This window comes from Leucoraja erinacea, chromosome 5 (assembly GCF_028641065.1).
Source record: "Leucoraja erinacea ecotype New England chromosome 5, Leri_hhj_1, whole genome shotgun sequence".
Classification (NCBI taxonomy): Eukaryota; Metazoa; Chordata; class Chondrichthyes; order Rajiformes; family Rajidae; genus Leucoraja; species Leucoraja erinaceus.
In genome coordinates, this window is record NC_073381.1 from 25,756,395 (window position 1) to 25,770,499 (window position 14,105).

Genomic DNA, 14,105 nt, shown 5'->3' on the forward strand with positions numbered 1-14,105 from the left:
GGTCCCTATTTTAAACAGAAGAAAACCCCACCCACCTACCTCCATGGTTACCGGTGGTTGTGTTATTTCCTTGGTTTTTTGACAAAGGAGGTTCTGGTTTGATATCTCTTGTTCGGGGTTGTGTGGGAGGTTGAGGTTCCCGCATCTTCCAGGGTGGCCGCCCTGGCCATACCCTAAAAAAGGATCCTGCGGGTTATTGATTTCTAGCACTGCCACTGGTATGAGCCACATTATTTATGGTGTTGCCTGTGGCCGGTATCATGCTCCAAAATAGGCCCTTGCGCTGGCCTTGATGAGCCCCAGTGTCTTGGCTTTGTCCACTCACGGTTCTTTGTTTGCAAATGGTAGCATTTTTTGGGGTCCCAGTGCTGGCTGAATGGCCGCCTTCCATGTGTAGTTCAGATCATATTGCATATTACTAAACAGAGCTAGTGCGTCTAGATGGTCTTTGGTTACCTACATTTAGTCCAGGGTGCGAGTGTATTCTATGATGCCTTCCGTTAATCCCTTTAAGGTTCTCTGGATCTTGAGGTCCTGGTTCCTGATGTTCGTCCCCATATGCTGCCAAATGCATTGGTTTACACTGGGCACCTGTAATGCCTCACCGTTGCCAGGTGGCAGATGTCTGGCCAGGGTCTGTAAATTTTTTCCCTGTTGGCGTTTGTGGCCAGACATATAGTAATACTATTGCCATCCTGGATCCAAGTCTACCCATGTTTGACTTGGTTAAAGTAATCAGCCACCATGTCCAGCAGAGTCCCTGCTGTGTTAGGATCATGGGATGCTGTATTACCAGGCTCTGGCCCATCAGGGTCCTGCCTACTCTTTTTTATAGAGTTAGAGATCTCTAGGGTCCCGCACGGGGTACCCCTGTGGGGCTTAACTGCTGCCCACTTGTCTTTTGTTCTGCGGACCCCTCTTGCAAGTCAACCCAGAACTGACCCACAGTGCTCCCCTCTGATGGGGTAGAAGCATTGTGCAGCCCTCAAAGAGGTACTGCTGTGGGTTATCACGTTGGAGCAAGGCTCCATACACCACTTCTTCCCGCTCCAGCCCTCTCGGGCGCTGGTTGCCGGCGGTTTTATGCAAAGTCGGACCCTTCTCAGTCCACTACCTTGTTTGATTTGTGTCTAGCCTACCGCTCGGCCGCATGGAGCTGGCTGGTGCGGGGCCGACATCGGGCACCGCTGATCCCACTACGGTTGATCCAAGTGCCGCTGGCTGCTGCTGGCTGCCCCCTGTTCCACGGTCCTCCTTCTCCAGCTTTGTCCTTCCTTCCGTGGAGTGGATATGGCCGGTGTGGAGGATAACTGGCACAGCTGATTCCATCTATTCCTTTAACCCGGCTCCAACGCTCTCAGCGCTCTTGGCTGCTCCTTTATCTTAGACCCGTGGGACCCACCCCCGTACTGACGGTACTGGTCCCTTGCGGTCGTTGCAGCTGGTCAACCCCACTCTAATGCCCTCAATTCTGGGCACTCCTACTTATATGGTCCTTAGCCAAGGAACATATAAGACATTAAAACTGATGATAACAGCTATTATAGATTTTATTTAATATATGGTCCCTAGATAAGGGACGTATCAGATATTAAACTGATAAGAACAGATACTACACTTGGTCTTAGCCAAAAGGCCTAGAAGCGATCATTGTAACTAAAACCCCCGCTGGGACCGACCCTGGTACTCACATACTGGTCCCTTGTAGTAGATTGCAGCCAGTCAACTGCCAAGTCCTTTGCTGCTGAGAAATGAATTTTCTCACCGTGCTGGAGCGAAGTTGGGCACAGGTGTTTTCCTCCTCCGGGAATCGATGTGCCCATGCTGCTCCTGCCGTTGCCAGCTCCTGCCGTTGCCAGCTCCTGCCGCAACCTGCGCTCCTGCAGCTGTCAGTGCTCCTGCAGCTGCCGGCTGCCGCTGCTGCTGCTGCTGCCACTCCTCCGCGGTTCATCCGCCGGCCTTCTACAGCTTACATGGACCCGGTCCATGTCTGCACCTAGAAGGTAAGTTGAAGGAAACGCAGGGTCTCTTACCTGCTGTTCCCGACTTTCCTTCTCCCGCTGGTGACCGTCGTTCCCTCCGTTGCGGGTTGGAGCCGCTCGGACCGACCCCGGTGTTCACGGGCCTGGTCCTTCGCGGCAGTTCCGCAGCCGGTAAAACCCGGCTGTTCCTATCCCGGTGCCTACCTTTTGAAGAAGGTTTTCGTCCCCAACGTCCCGTTCCGACTCCATAAGTGCCGCTGCACTCGCTGAGCGTTTCGAGCCCCGGTACCGCTGGTCCGTGCTGTCTGTCCCGCAGCCTCTGCGCTGGCTGCTACCGACTGGTCCCAAGCCAGTCTCGTTTGAGACTGGCATACGGACCTCTTTACTTTGCTTCCCGCCCGGCCGAGAGGTGAATTTTGCCGGTGCGGGAGCAAAGTCGGGCACAGGTTGTTCCCCTCCAGGGAAACTCGTGCCGTTGCTGCTGCCGGCTGCTCGCCCTCCACGGGTCTCCCCGCCGGCTTTCCGCAGCCACCTAAAAGTAAGTAGTAAAAAAGGGAAACGCAGAGTCGCTTACCTGCTGTTCCCGACTTTCAAATTCTCCCGCTTGGGGAACGCCGTTCCCCCCTGTGTGACTCGTTGCAATGCGTGTAGCGATATGACATGCATGCGTGGAAGCGGGGTTCTTCACGAAGTCACTCACGTGACTCCGAAGTAAAATCATAGTTTTGATCCTCTACCCCTTCCATAGCTACTCTACTTGTTTCCCTTACCTCACATAATTCAATATCCTTCTCCTTGGTGAATACCGAAGAAAATAAATTGTTCAATATCTCCCCCATCTCTTTTGGCTCTGCAGATAGCTGTCCACTCTGAGTCTCTAATGGACCAACTTTATCCCTCGTTATCCTTTTGCTATTAATATAGCTGTAGAAACCCTTTGGATTTACTTTCACCTTACTTGCCAAAGCAACCTCATATCTTCTTTTAGATTTTCTAATTTCATTCTTGAGATTCTTTTTACATTCTTTATACTCCTCAAGCACCTCATTTACTCCATTCTGCCTATAATTATTGTAGATCTCTCTCTTTTTCCAAACCAAGTGTCCAATTTCCCTTGAAAACCATGGCTCTTTCCAATTTTTACTATTTCCTTTCAACCGAACAGGGACATAAAGATTCTGTACTCTTAAAATTTCACCTTTAACTGTCGTCCATTTCTCTTCCACATCTTTCCCATAAAACAAACTGTCCCAATTTACTCCTTTTAAATCCTTTCGCATCTCATCAAAGTTAGCCTTTCTCCAATCAAAAATCTCAACCCTAGGTCCAGTTCTGACCCTCTCCATAATTATATTGAAACTAATGGTATTGTGATCACTGGACCCGAACTGTTCCCCAACGCATACCTCTGCCACCTGACCCATCTCATTTCCTAACAGGAGGTCCAGTACCGCCCCTTCTCTAGTAGGTACTTCTATGTATTGTTGCAAACAACTATCCTGCACACATTTTACAAACTCCAACCCATCCAGCCCATTTACAGAATGTGTTTCCCAGTCTATGTGTGGAAAATTGAAATCTCCCACAATTTTATCCTTGTGCTTACTACTAATATCTGCAATCTCCTTACATATTTGCTCTTCCAATTCTCGCTCCCCATTTGGCGGTCTATAATACACCCCTATAAGTGTTTCTACCCCTTTCCCATTTCTCAGTTCCACCCAAATAGCCTCCCTAGATGAGCCCTCTAATCTATCCTGCCAAAGCACTGCTGTAATATCTTCCCTGATAGGCAATGCAACACCTCCACCTCTTGCCCCTCCAATTCTATCACACCTGAAGCAACGAAATCCTGGAATATTTAGTTTCCAATCACAGCCCTCCTGCAACCATGTTTCACTGATCGCCACAACATCATACTTCCAGGTGTCAATCCAGGCTCTAAGTTCATCCACCTTTCTTACAATGCTCCTAGCATTAAAATATACACATTTAAGAAACGCACCATCTCTTATTCTCTGTTTATTTTCTTTTTCTTCTCTCTCCCCTACATTTTGGGTCAGAGTGCTACCATTCTCTGCCCCCTGCTTCACACACTGACTGATAGCTTTCCCAATTTGAGTCCCTCCCCCCAACCATACTAGTTTCAAGTCTCCCCAGTAGCCTTTGCAAATCTCTCCGCCAGGATATTGGTCCCCCTCGAGTTCAAGTGCAACCCGTCCTTTCTGTACAGGTCGCACCTTCCCCAAAAGAGGTCCCAATGATCCAGAAACTTGAATCCATACCCACTGCACCAGTCCCTCATCCACGCATTTATTCTCCACCTCGCTCCATTCCTACTCTCACTGTCGCGTGGCACAGGCAGTAATCTTTGTTACCTTTGCAGTCCTTCTCCTTAACTCTCTACCTAACTCCCTAAATTCTTATTTCAGGACCTCTTCTCTTTTTTTACCTATGTCGTTGGTACCTATATGTACCACAACCTCAGGCTCCTCTCCCTCCCATTTCAGGATTTCCTGGACACGTTCAGACACATCCCTGACCCTGGCACCAGGGAGGCAAACTACCATCCGGGTCTCCTGTCTACGTCCACAGAATCGCTTATCCGACCCCCTGACTATAGAGTCCCCTATTACAATTGCCCTCCTCTTCTTTTCCTTACCCTTCTGAGCAACAGGACCGGTCTTTGTGCCAGAGGCCCGGCCGCTGTCGCTGCCCCCAGGTATATCAGGAAGATTGTATGTGTCCTCCTTAGTGAAGATAGGTCCAAAGTACCCTTATAACAGACTGCAGTCATGATCATGCATAGTTTTTCCGCTGACTGGATAGCACGCAACAAAAAAAGCTTTTCACTCTACATAAACTATACTAAACTAAACTAAACACGTGGGGTGGATCAAGTAGAAACATTCCATTCATGTGGCATCATGTACCTACCTAGAATGTCTCAAAGCTCTTCCTTGCCAAGAAAATCTTTCTGTCTACTTACTATTCTGTGAAGGAAAACATAGCAACCAATTTGCATTTTGGCAACATCCCACAAGCAGCAATGAGACAAGCAACCAATTAACTTGTTTTTTGCTGATGTTGGCTACAATACATGCTCCTCTAAGAATATAACTCTTTATCGCAACTCACCCAATTTGCAAACTTCATGTAGAATGCTGCATTTGGATGTTATTAATGCAGATCCTATGGCACCAGGATAAAGTCGTCGCTCAAATACTATTTTGGAATTTACTACATTAAATATTCATGGAATTTTAAATGAAAATAATGCATTTTAAATCAGTTTATCTCTCATAAAGCTATGAAAACAAACAATCTACAGTCACCAGAGAAGCTAAACACATTAGACTTACACCAGTTTGGCACTGAGAAATTGATGCTTTGTTTGAGGTGTTTCCATCTTTCAGGAGAGGTATTAAACCAAGGTCGTGCTGATCCTCAATGCAGGCTTGAAAGATCCCACCGCACTAATTTAATGAGGAAACAAAAAGATTTCCTGAATCCTACACAATATCTCCCTTCCAAACAATATCACTGATCAGAGATTAACTAATCCATAACATTCTTATTTCTGGAATCTTGAAATCCATCAAGTTGCACAGCATACAAACAGACCCCTCGGGTCTCCCTGTCCATACTCAAGAGGACCTAGGCTTAACCTCCAGTGTTCCAGAGAAAACAATCCAGGCCGATGCAACCTCTCCCTATAGCTAATACGCTGTAATCCTGGTATCATTCTGATAAACATCCTCTGCACCCTTTCCAATGTCTTCACATCCTTCCTGTAAGGGGGCAATCAGAACTACAGACAATACTCCACAAGTGGCCTAACTAAAGTCCTATAAAGCTGCATTATAACTTCCTGACTCTTATACTCAGAGCCCTGTGGAGATACTGTGTGGAAACAAGCCCACCAAGTCCGTGCTGACTACCAATCACCCGTACACTAGCCCTGGGGATTTATCAGCCTTCAGTCCCATCAGTCTATCCAACACCATTTCCTGCCTAACGTGGATTTCCTTCAGTTCCTCTGTCACCCCATATCCTATGGCCATTACTATATCAGGAAGATTGTTTGTGTCCTCCTTAGTGAAGACAGGTCCAAAGTACCCTTATAACAGACTGCAGTCATGATCATGCATAGTCTTTCCGCTGACTGGATAGCACGCAACAAAAAAAGCTTTTCACTCTACATAAACTATACTAAACTAAACTAAACTCGTGGGGTGGATGAAGTAGAAACATTCCATTCATGTGGCATTATGTGCCTCCCTAGAATGTCTCAAAGCTCTTCCTTGCCAATACTAGGGAAACATTTACAATATACTAGACCATTGGGTCCCTATCACACGGGAGGCCTGGTCCCCCAACGCAACCCGTTCCCCAACGCAATATTCCACCACTCGCCCATAGCCGACAACTGCACAGGGGCTGCTCTATTTACCCTCCCTCATTTGAAACTTTAAAAAAAAAATGCAATTGCACTTGCTAGCTAGCAGAACTCGGTGTACTGTGACTTGAAAAAAAATGGATTTGCATTTGCTAGCTAGCAGAACTCAGTTTACTGTGATTTGAAAAAAAAATGCATTTGCACTTGCTAGGGCTAGCAGGACTCAGTGTACTTGGATAGCAACCATGTTGCGAGCAGGCAGCCAGGTGACGTCACTAGCAGCACGTGAACACAGCATGCAGCCATTATGACATCATCATGTCATCAGCCAAAGTTAGAACTTTTATTTTCTAAGTTCTTTCAGATTTTTGAACATTTTGATTAATAACTCGAGAAATAATGCATGAATTTTTCAGATGAGGCTATTTCTGAGAGAATGGGAAAAATCTGTACAGGAATATGTAAAAATGTTACCGTTAGGGCATTGTTTTTTCGAGAAGGTGTGATTATCAGGCACGCGCGCGCGCGCACGCACACACGCACAGACACGCGCACAGTTGGACAGGTGCAAGGATAGGACAGGTTTAGAGGGTTATGGACCAAACGCAGGTAAGTGGGACTAGGTTAGCTGGGACATTGTTGACCGTTGTAGACGAGTTGGGCCGAAGGGCCTGTTTTCACACTGTATTAATCTATGATTCTATGAATATGTGCCCCACCCCAGTCATTTCTCCTTCCACATGGTTCCATTAGGCAGGAGATACAGAGGCTTGAAAGTGCACTGCACCAGACTCAGGAAGAGCTTCTTCCCCTTTGTTATCAGGTTTCCTATCAGTCCTTCCATAATCTATCTGATTCATCTCTATCCCATTGTAGACATTGGATTATGTCTCTGGAATTGGTGCACTACATTGGGGAGAATTATCTACCCCACTCAGTATCGTTCCCTATGTTCTGCCTTTTGTACTTGAATTTGGCTTGAATTGATTCTTGGGCTGGCTACTCAGTCACTCAAGCAGGGTGTGCTAGCAGCTCACTCACTCACGGCTAGTGGGCTGGCAGTTGACTCACGGCTATTCCTTGCAATTCCATTTCAAGCATGGTGCAAGGCCACCAAATTCAAGTGTAGTTCATACCACTTCAAGCAGGGTGCAAGGCCACCAAATTCAAGCGGGGTTTCGTACCACTTCAAGCAGGGTGCGAGGTCATCAAACTCAAGTGCAGTTTCATACCATTTCAAGCAGGGTGCAAGGCCACCAAATTCAAATGCAGTTTCATACCATTTCAAGCAGGGTGCAAGGCCACCAAATTCAAGTGCAGTTTCATACCATTTCAAGCAGGGTGCAAGTCCACCAAAGACAGAGAGTCATGACCTCTCTCTCCCCCTCATCTTGCAGAGACTGAGCCACGCCCACACCTCCGGGTTTTTATCGCCCTCCACCCCCCCCTCAGTTAGGCCAAAAACACTTTTCCTTGTGGCAAAAACCACTTGTACATTAGGCAAAACCACTTTTCCATCAGGCAAAAACCACTTTTCCATTAGGCAAAAACCACTATAGCATTTTCCATAAGGCAAAAACCACTTTAGCATTTTCCAAGCAGCAAGCAACACTTTAGCATTTTCAAAGCGGCGAGCAACGCTTTAGCATTTTCAAAGCGAGCAACACTTTACATTTTCAAAGCAACAAACACTTTTGCATTTTCAAACTGCATTTTCAAACCACATTATGGGCACTCACAGTTTAGTAGACAAGTGTTCAGTGTTATTTACAGCTCAGACTGAGAGACGTGACCCTCTCACTCCCCCATCTTGCAGAGACTGACTGAGGCACTCAACACGTCCGGGTTTTATAGTCCCGCCCCCACCAGAAGCGGCGTGGCCTTCGGGGCGTGATTGACAGGAGAGAAAATCTCAACATTTATTAAACATTAATAAATCTTTTATTTTTCATCGATGGGAAAAATCATCTTGTCCTGCCCAGTAAGATGGCCAAAAATCACAGCAGTAAGTGGTAGCGTTTTTTTCTAAAATCAATATGCAGTCCAAACAGGAAGTGGTCAGGATGAGACTTTTTGTAATATAGATATCTGATTTGATCGGATATTATGCAAAACAAAATTTTTCACTGTACCTTGGTGCATATGGCAATAACAAAACCCAAACCTGAATCTGAAAGGCTTTATGGAAATGTAGATTTTTTTTTAATTGACTTACTAACAGGAAATGAGTTAATAGGACACAATAGATTGCAGATATAACCATATAACCATATAACAATCAGATGCTGGAATCTTGAGCAAACCACAAAGTCCTGGCATATCTCAGCAGGTCAGATAGCATCCGTGGAGGGAATGGATGGATGACATTTCAGGTCAGGACCCTTCTTTAGAGTTGGCTTCAACTAAAATGGTTGAACAATATCTATAAAGCCAGTAAACAAAAGCAGTAAATATTTCTTGTAAATATAGAGCAGATGGAATAAATATATCCAGTTCAAATCCACTTTATCTGAACAGATCTGTACTCCCCATTGAGATGAATAGGATCATATACTTATATACTTTAGTGCAGACACAGAGCGATGCTGCCATTAGAAGATAGCTCTTTCACCATAGATTTATTTTTATGTTCTGAACCTCTCAGTGAGCAGAACAAAACAACATCAGTAATAAATGTTGCCTGAAGTTTGATACAAATGTTGGAGACCCGAAATAAAACAGATAAAGCTGGTGCTAGTGTGTAGGAAGAAACAGGCAAATATTAAACTATCATTCTCTTTGCGCATGCTGTCTTTTCTCCCAATGTCTTCTGACTGTGCATTAAAATGACTTGTGGAACAAAAATTTGTACATGCACATCAAGTTTAGTTAATGTCAGGGCACATTGAATTTTATGCTGTCCTACCCTGAATTGAAGATAAAAGGAACAGATTCTAATTACTTAATCAAAGTATTTATATATTCAGCTCATTTTCTCCATTTCAATACTCAGCTTGAATACCATCTGCCTGTATGAATTCTCAATTAATATTCCACAGCAGAGCTCCTGCAAAGATTACTTAAGCTGTTTCAAATGTACAAAATAATCTCCTCTAGCATAAAAGTACCAAATGTTGCATATATATATATATATGTGCGTAATTTGTTCACAAGTGCAGACTGTAAGTGTAGGGAATGCTGAATTAAACTCATAACTGGGCCCCTCAAATTGCATTTAAATATACTCTGTATTTAATGCAGGGAACTCAAATTAATGTACTTCTCTCTTAATTTAAAATCCTTTTCTGAAAACAGATTGATTTTTTTTTCAAATGTTAATTACAGGCTGTGGCAAAGGTTTTAAATCAGACTGCATTATTGTGCTGTGATGCCTCGTTCATGCATTCACTGCTTAGGTTTCCATGGGATACTTGGCCTTTTGTATTGGTTTAATAGGCACAGATGTTCACCCTGGCTCATATGGACTGGGTTTCTGCCTAACAACCACCTTTAAAACATGGCAAGGCTGCACCTGTTCAAGAGACGCGGCTGAATCGGAAAGGCTTGATTGCCTCTAAAGGAAAAAAATTGGCATTGTCTTATTTAAAGACATGATTGTGTTATCTCAGTGAAAAAATAGTTACACCAATTGTCCTTTAGAGCAGGATCGTAGCCAAAACAATCAGCAGTTTGCTCTTTCATTGCCTTTTGTGTTTGCCTTCCAAAACAAGTGTAAACACTTTTAATTTATTTTCTCAATACCTCTCCCCAAAGTCTTATGACTTTCCAAAATCTGAACCGTACAGGATGAATGAGAATCGGTTTATCTACAGGGTTAGCTCAGCCTGTAAAAAATATTTAACATCCAGGAAATAGACAGAAATGTCTCTTTTCTTGTCACATGATAATTCTTACAGTTTAATTCCATGTATGGTTCTGGTATATAGTAAACCCTCATTATAACAAACCATAATTGGGGGAATGATATTGTCAATTGTCCACTATAATCGAGTAAGGGATTATCATTGTATAAGTAGTAGAAACAAACAACTGCAGATGCTGGATAAAACACAAAGGGCACAAAGTGCTGGACTAACTCAGCAGGTCAGGCAGCATCTCTGGAGAACATGGATAGGTGACAATTTGGGTCGAGCCCCTTCTTCAGACTCTCATCTGGAACTGGGCCTGGAATCCAGGTGAGTTGACGGCCCTAGGTGGAGGAGAGGTGGGGATCGGCGCGGTCTTAGGTCACGGCCCGCTGGACGCCTGAGTGCAAGTAATAGTCGGCGGTGACTGTGGCAGATACGGACTGGAAGTGGATGGGGTGACGGTGCTGGCTGGCATTGACAGCCCTGCCTAGCGGTGAAGGTCAACACGTCCAGCTTGGAAGCTGTGGGGAGGCAGCGCAGGCCAGGCCAGGGAGGCAGTGTGGGCAGGGGCTGGCGGAGGCAGTCCAGCCTGGTGGTGAAGGTTAGTAGGTCGGTCCACTATAACCAAAATCCATTATAAAGAGCTCCGTAAAAATGAGGGTTTACTTTACTAGTAAACCACATAAATACCTAGACATCCAATAACCAAAGCTGTAACTTTATTACTGAGATTGTGATGCCTGTAAACCCACAGTCACACAACTCCTGCGGTTGCAAGATCCTGTGAACCCACCTGAGATCTAAAAATAATAATTTTCCTGTGTAGGTTGCGGCAACTGGATAGTGGTGCAACTGGATAAGTAATGGAAACCTATATTAGTCTTGTCACTCTGGGAGGTATGGTACAGTGACTTTAATATGCTTTCTGAAATACTGCATGCCACATTTATAACAGCCCAACTGAGTGTTACACAGAGTTCTATCTTTCTGTATGTACAGCCTTCCTAAATTTCACACTTTATTGGATTGGATTACAATGTGATATGGTTATATGGTTCAGTGTTGTACAGCAGAGAATAAGGGCAAACAGTGGTTTTGATCAACATACCTTCACAAGATGGTTAAAATCAGTTGATTATCTGACAGTTTAAACTGTAGCTATGTGTGCAGCATGGGGTGCAGCAGTAGAGTTGCTGCCATATATCACCAGAGACCAGGGATCATGCCTGACTATGGGTGCTGTCTGTACGGAGTTTGTACCTTCTCCCCGTGACTGCGTGAATTTTCTCCGGGTGCTCTGGTTTCCTCCCACACTTCAAAGACGTACTGGTTAGTAGGTTAATTGGCTTTGGTACAAATTGTAAATTGTCCCTAGTGTGTAGGATGGTGCTAGTGTATGGGACGGACTCGGTGGTCCAAATGGCATTTTTCTGCACTGTATCTCTAACTGTGTCTCTAAACTAAACTAAACTAAACTACCACCGGGTGGGTTTTGAAAGTCAGCCTTTTAAAATGGAACAGCTGGCAATGCAGTAGCAGTTCACCGAGGAAAAAAAACAATTTAGCAGCTGTAAAATGTAAAGGAAATTAAATGCAAGAACACGTCACTAAATCTGACTTGTCATAAAGTAGAATAATGCGTTAAGAGAAGAAGACTGCAAGAATATCTGAAAGGTGAAAGTAGCTGACATCAAAATATCTTAGAAGAAACCATAAGGATGCCATTGCAGTGGCCATTAGGCCTGTTTTACATGTCATTGATAATGGCATGTGCCTTTAAATTTTAGGCTGCCCGTTATATTGTGGGTGGGATTTATGACGTGTTTTTGGGCGTGTTTGGAGCTAAGATGCTTGCGCAGAAGTCTAGTTTTTAGATTACTTTGGAGAGACCATGGTGAAAGTTAACCCTTCTACCATGTGAGATCATGCAGGCCATGCGGGGTCCATGGGAGATCAAAAGGAGATCATGCCAGATCTTGCCAGTGTTATGGTCACACGAGGAGTTTTCTAATGTCTAAAGTAATAAGCTGGAGTTCGAAGAAGATTGTAGTAAAGAGTCGGAAGAAATTTGGATGTATCTTACTGTTTTCTATCAACAATGAAGCATTTATTCATCAAAAGACTGTGTTTTGAAGACATATCTGAGAAGAAGCTCTGAAGGTCTCTGTGAGTGAGCTTGCATGCGTTTACAAGACACCCCCTTCCACCATTCTCATCCAAATAAGGCTAGGGTGCTAATTATCTGAAAGATATGAAAATCTGCCGCTACAGCCATAACGACATGGTGGTGAAACAAAGATATCCATATATCCATATTTATGATGGTAAAATAGCCAGGAACATGACTGATTATCATAAACTGACCAAAGCACATCTAATTATCCCCATAATTTAATTTGAAAAGGCAGCTGGACTGAAGCCTGTTTTGTCCTCAACTGTCCATGACATGAATTACTTGTTGAAAATATATAGTTTCTCAATAATCCTCAATATTCTTCATTACCGAGGTATATTCAAATCGGCATCTAATTAGAGCTTAATGTTCAAATGCTGCAGATTTTGGCAAACAACACAAGCATGACTATGAATGCTATATTATGGAGGCTTGAAAGAGAGTTCAACTGAGAGGAGTACAGCCAGCTTTGGTTATTTTGTGATTATTCAATATAACATTTTTTATGATAATTGATCTTAGTTCTGCTCATGATAATAAATCAATGCTTAGCAGATAAAATAAAGTAGGAAAGGATAACTAGGACGTCTTTCCATAAGTCTACATCTGCAGAGTTGATCAACAGGATTTAAGAATCAGGGAAATTAGACTTTACTGAATTCTTGAAACAAGGAACTGCAGATGCCGATTGACTAAAAAAGACGCAAAGTGCTGGAGTAACTCAACGGGTCATGCAGCATCTCTGGAGAACATGCATTGGTGATGTTTCGGGTCAGGACCCTTCTTCAGAAGTGCCGATCAGAAACGTCATCTATCCATGTTCTCCAAGGATGCTGCCTGACTCATTGAGTTACCCCAACACTTGTTGTCTTTTTCTCTTTACTGAACTCTGCTGTTTATATTCATACTCACATCTTGTCCTATTCCTATTGAGTTTACACCACCTGTTCAAAAAAACACTGCAGTAACACTGCAGTGTTGAGATGCAATTTTACACATAGCCAAATGCACACATGATGACTCAAGGGCCTGTCCCACTTGGCTGTCATTCGCACACCATTCAAGCGACCTGCTAGTGTGTGGGTAGTGGGTGGGTAGCGCGTGGGTAACGCATGGGTAGCGTGGGACGGGCGCATGGAGTGGCGTGGAGGAGTGTGGAGTGTTGTGGAGGAGTGTGGACTTCGTCCCGCACAAAATCGTTGCGTGCCACCGGCCTGTCGTGTAACTGGCGGCCAAAGTGGGACAGGTCCATCAGGCAGCAGCTTGATACCGTTTATTGATCGGATACTTTTACTAAATAAATTTAAGCAACTATTTGGAATTAAATTAATTCCTGAAGACACTTCTCAAATGATGTACCATGATTTAAATGTGATGAAGAAACCACAGAAACATGCAATGATATAACTAATAGAAATAAAATAAATGGCCCTGATACTCCATCTTTCCAACTACTGGGCTGAGGTCAGGCAAAGCTCAAATTGTTGTCTTTAAGTGTAACAGTTGGATAATTACTAAAGGTTCTGACAGTAAGTCAGAAATATTTTAAAGTCCATGTTCAATAGTCATACAGTCATACAGCGTGGAAACAAGTCCTTTGGCCCGATTTGCCCATGCTGTCCAAGATGTCTCATCTATACTAGTGTCCTTTGGCCCATATCCCTCTAAACCTTTTCTATCCATGTACTTGTGCAAATGTCTTT

At 44.1% G+C, this 14,105-nt stretch overlaps 1 pseudogene; it reads right to left on the minus strand.

The window, feature by feature from the left end:
• Nucleotides 1-1,526: 1,526 nt before the first annotated feature.
• LOC129697719 (U2 spliceosomal RNA) lies at nt 1,527-1,648 on the minus strand (annotated as a pseudogene).
• Between the last annotated feature and the right edge of the window lie 12,457 nt (nt 1,649-14,105).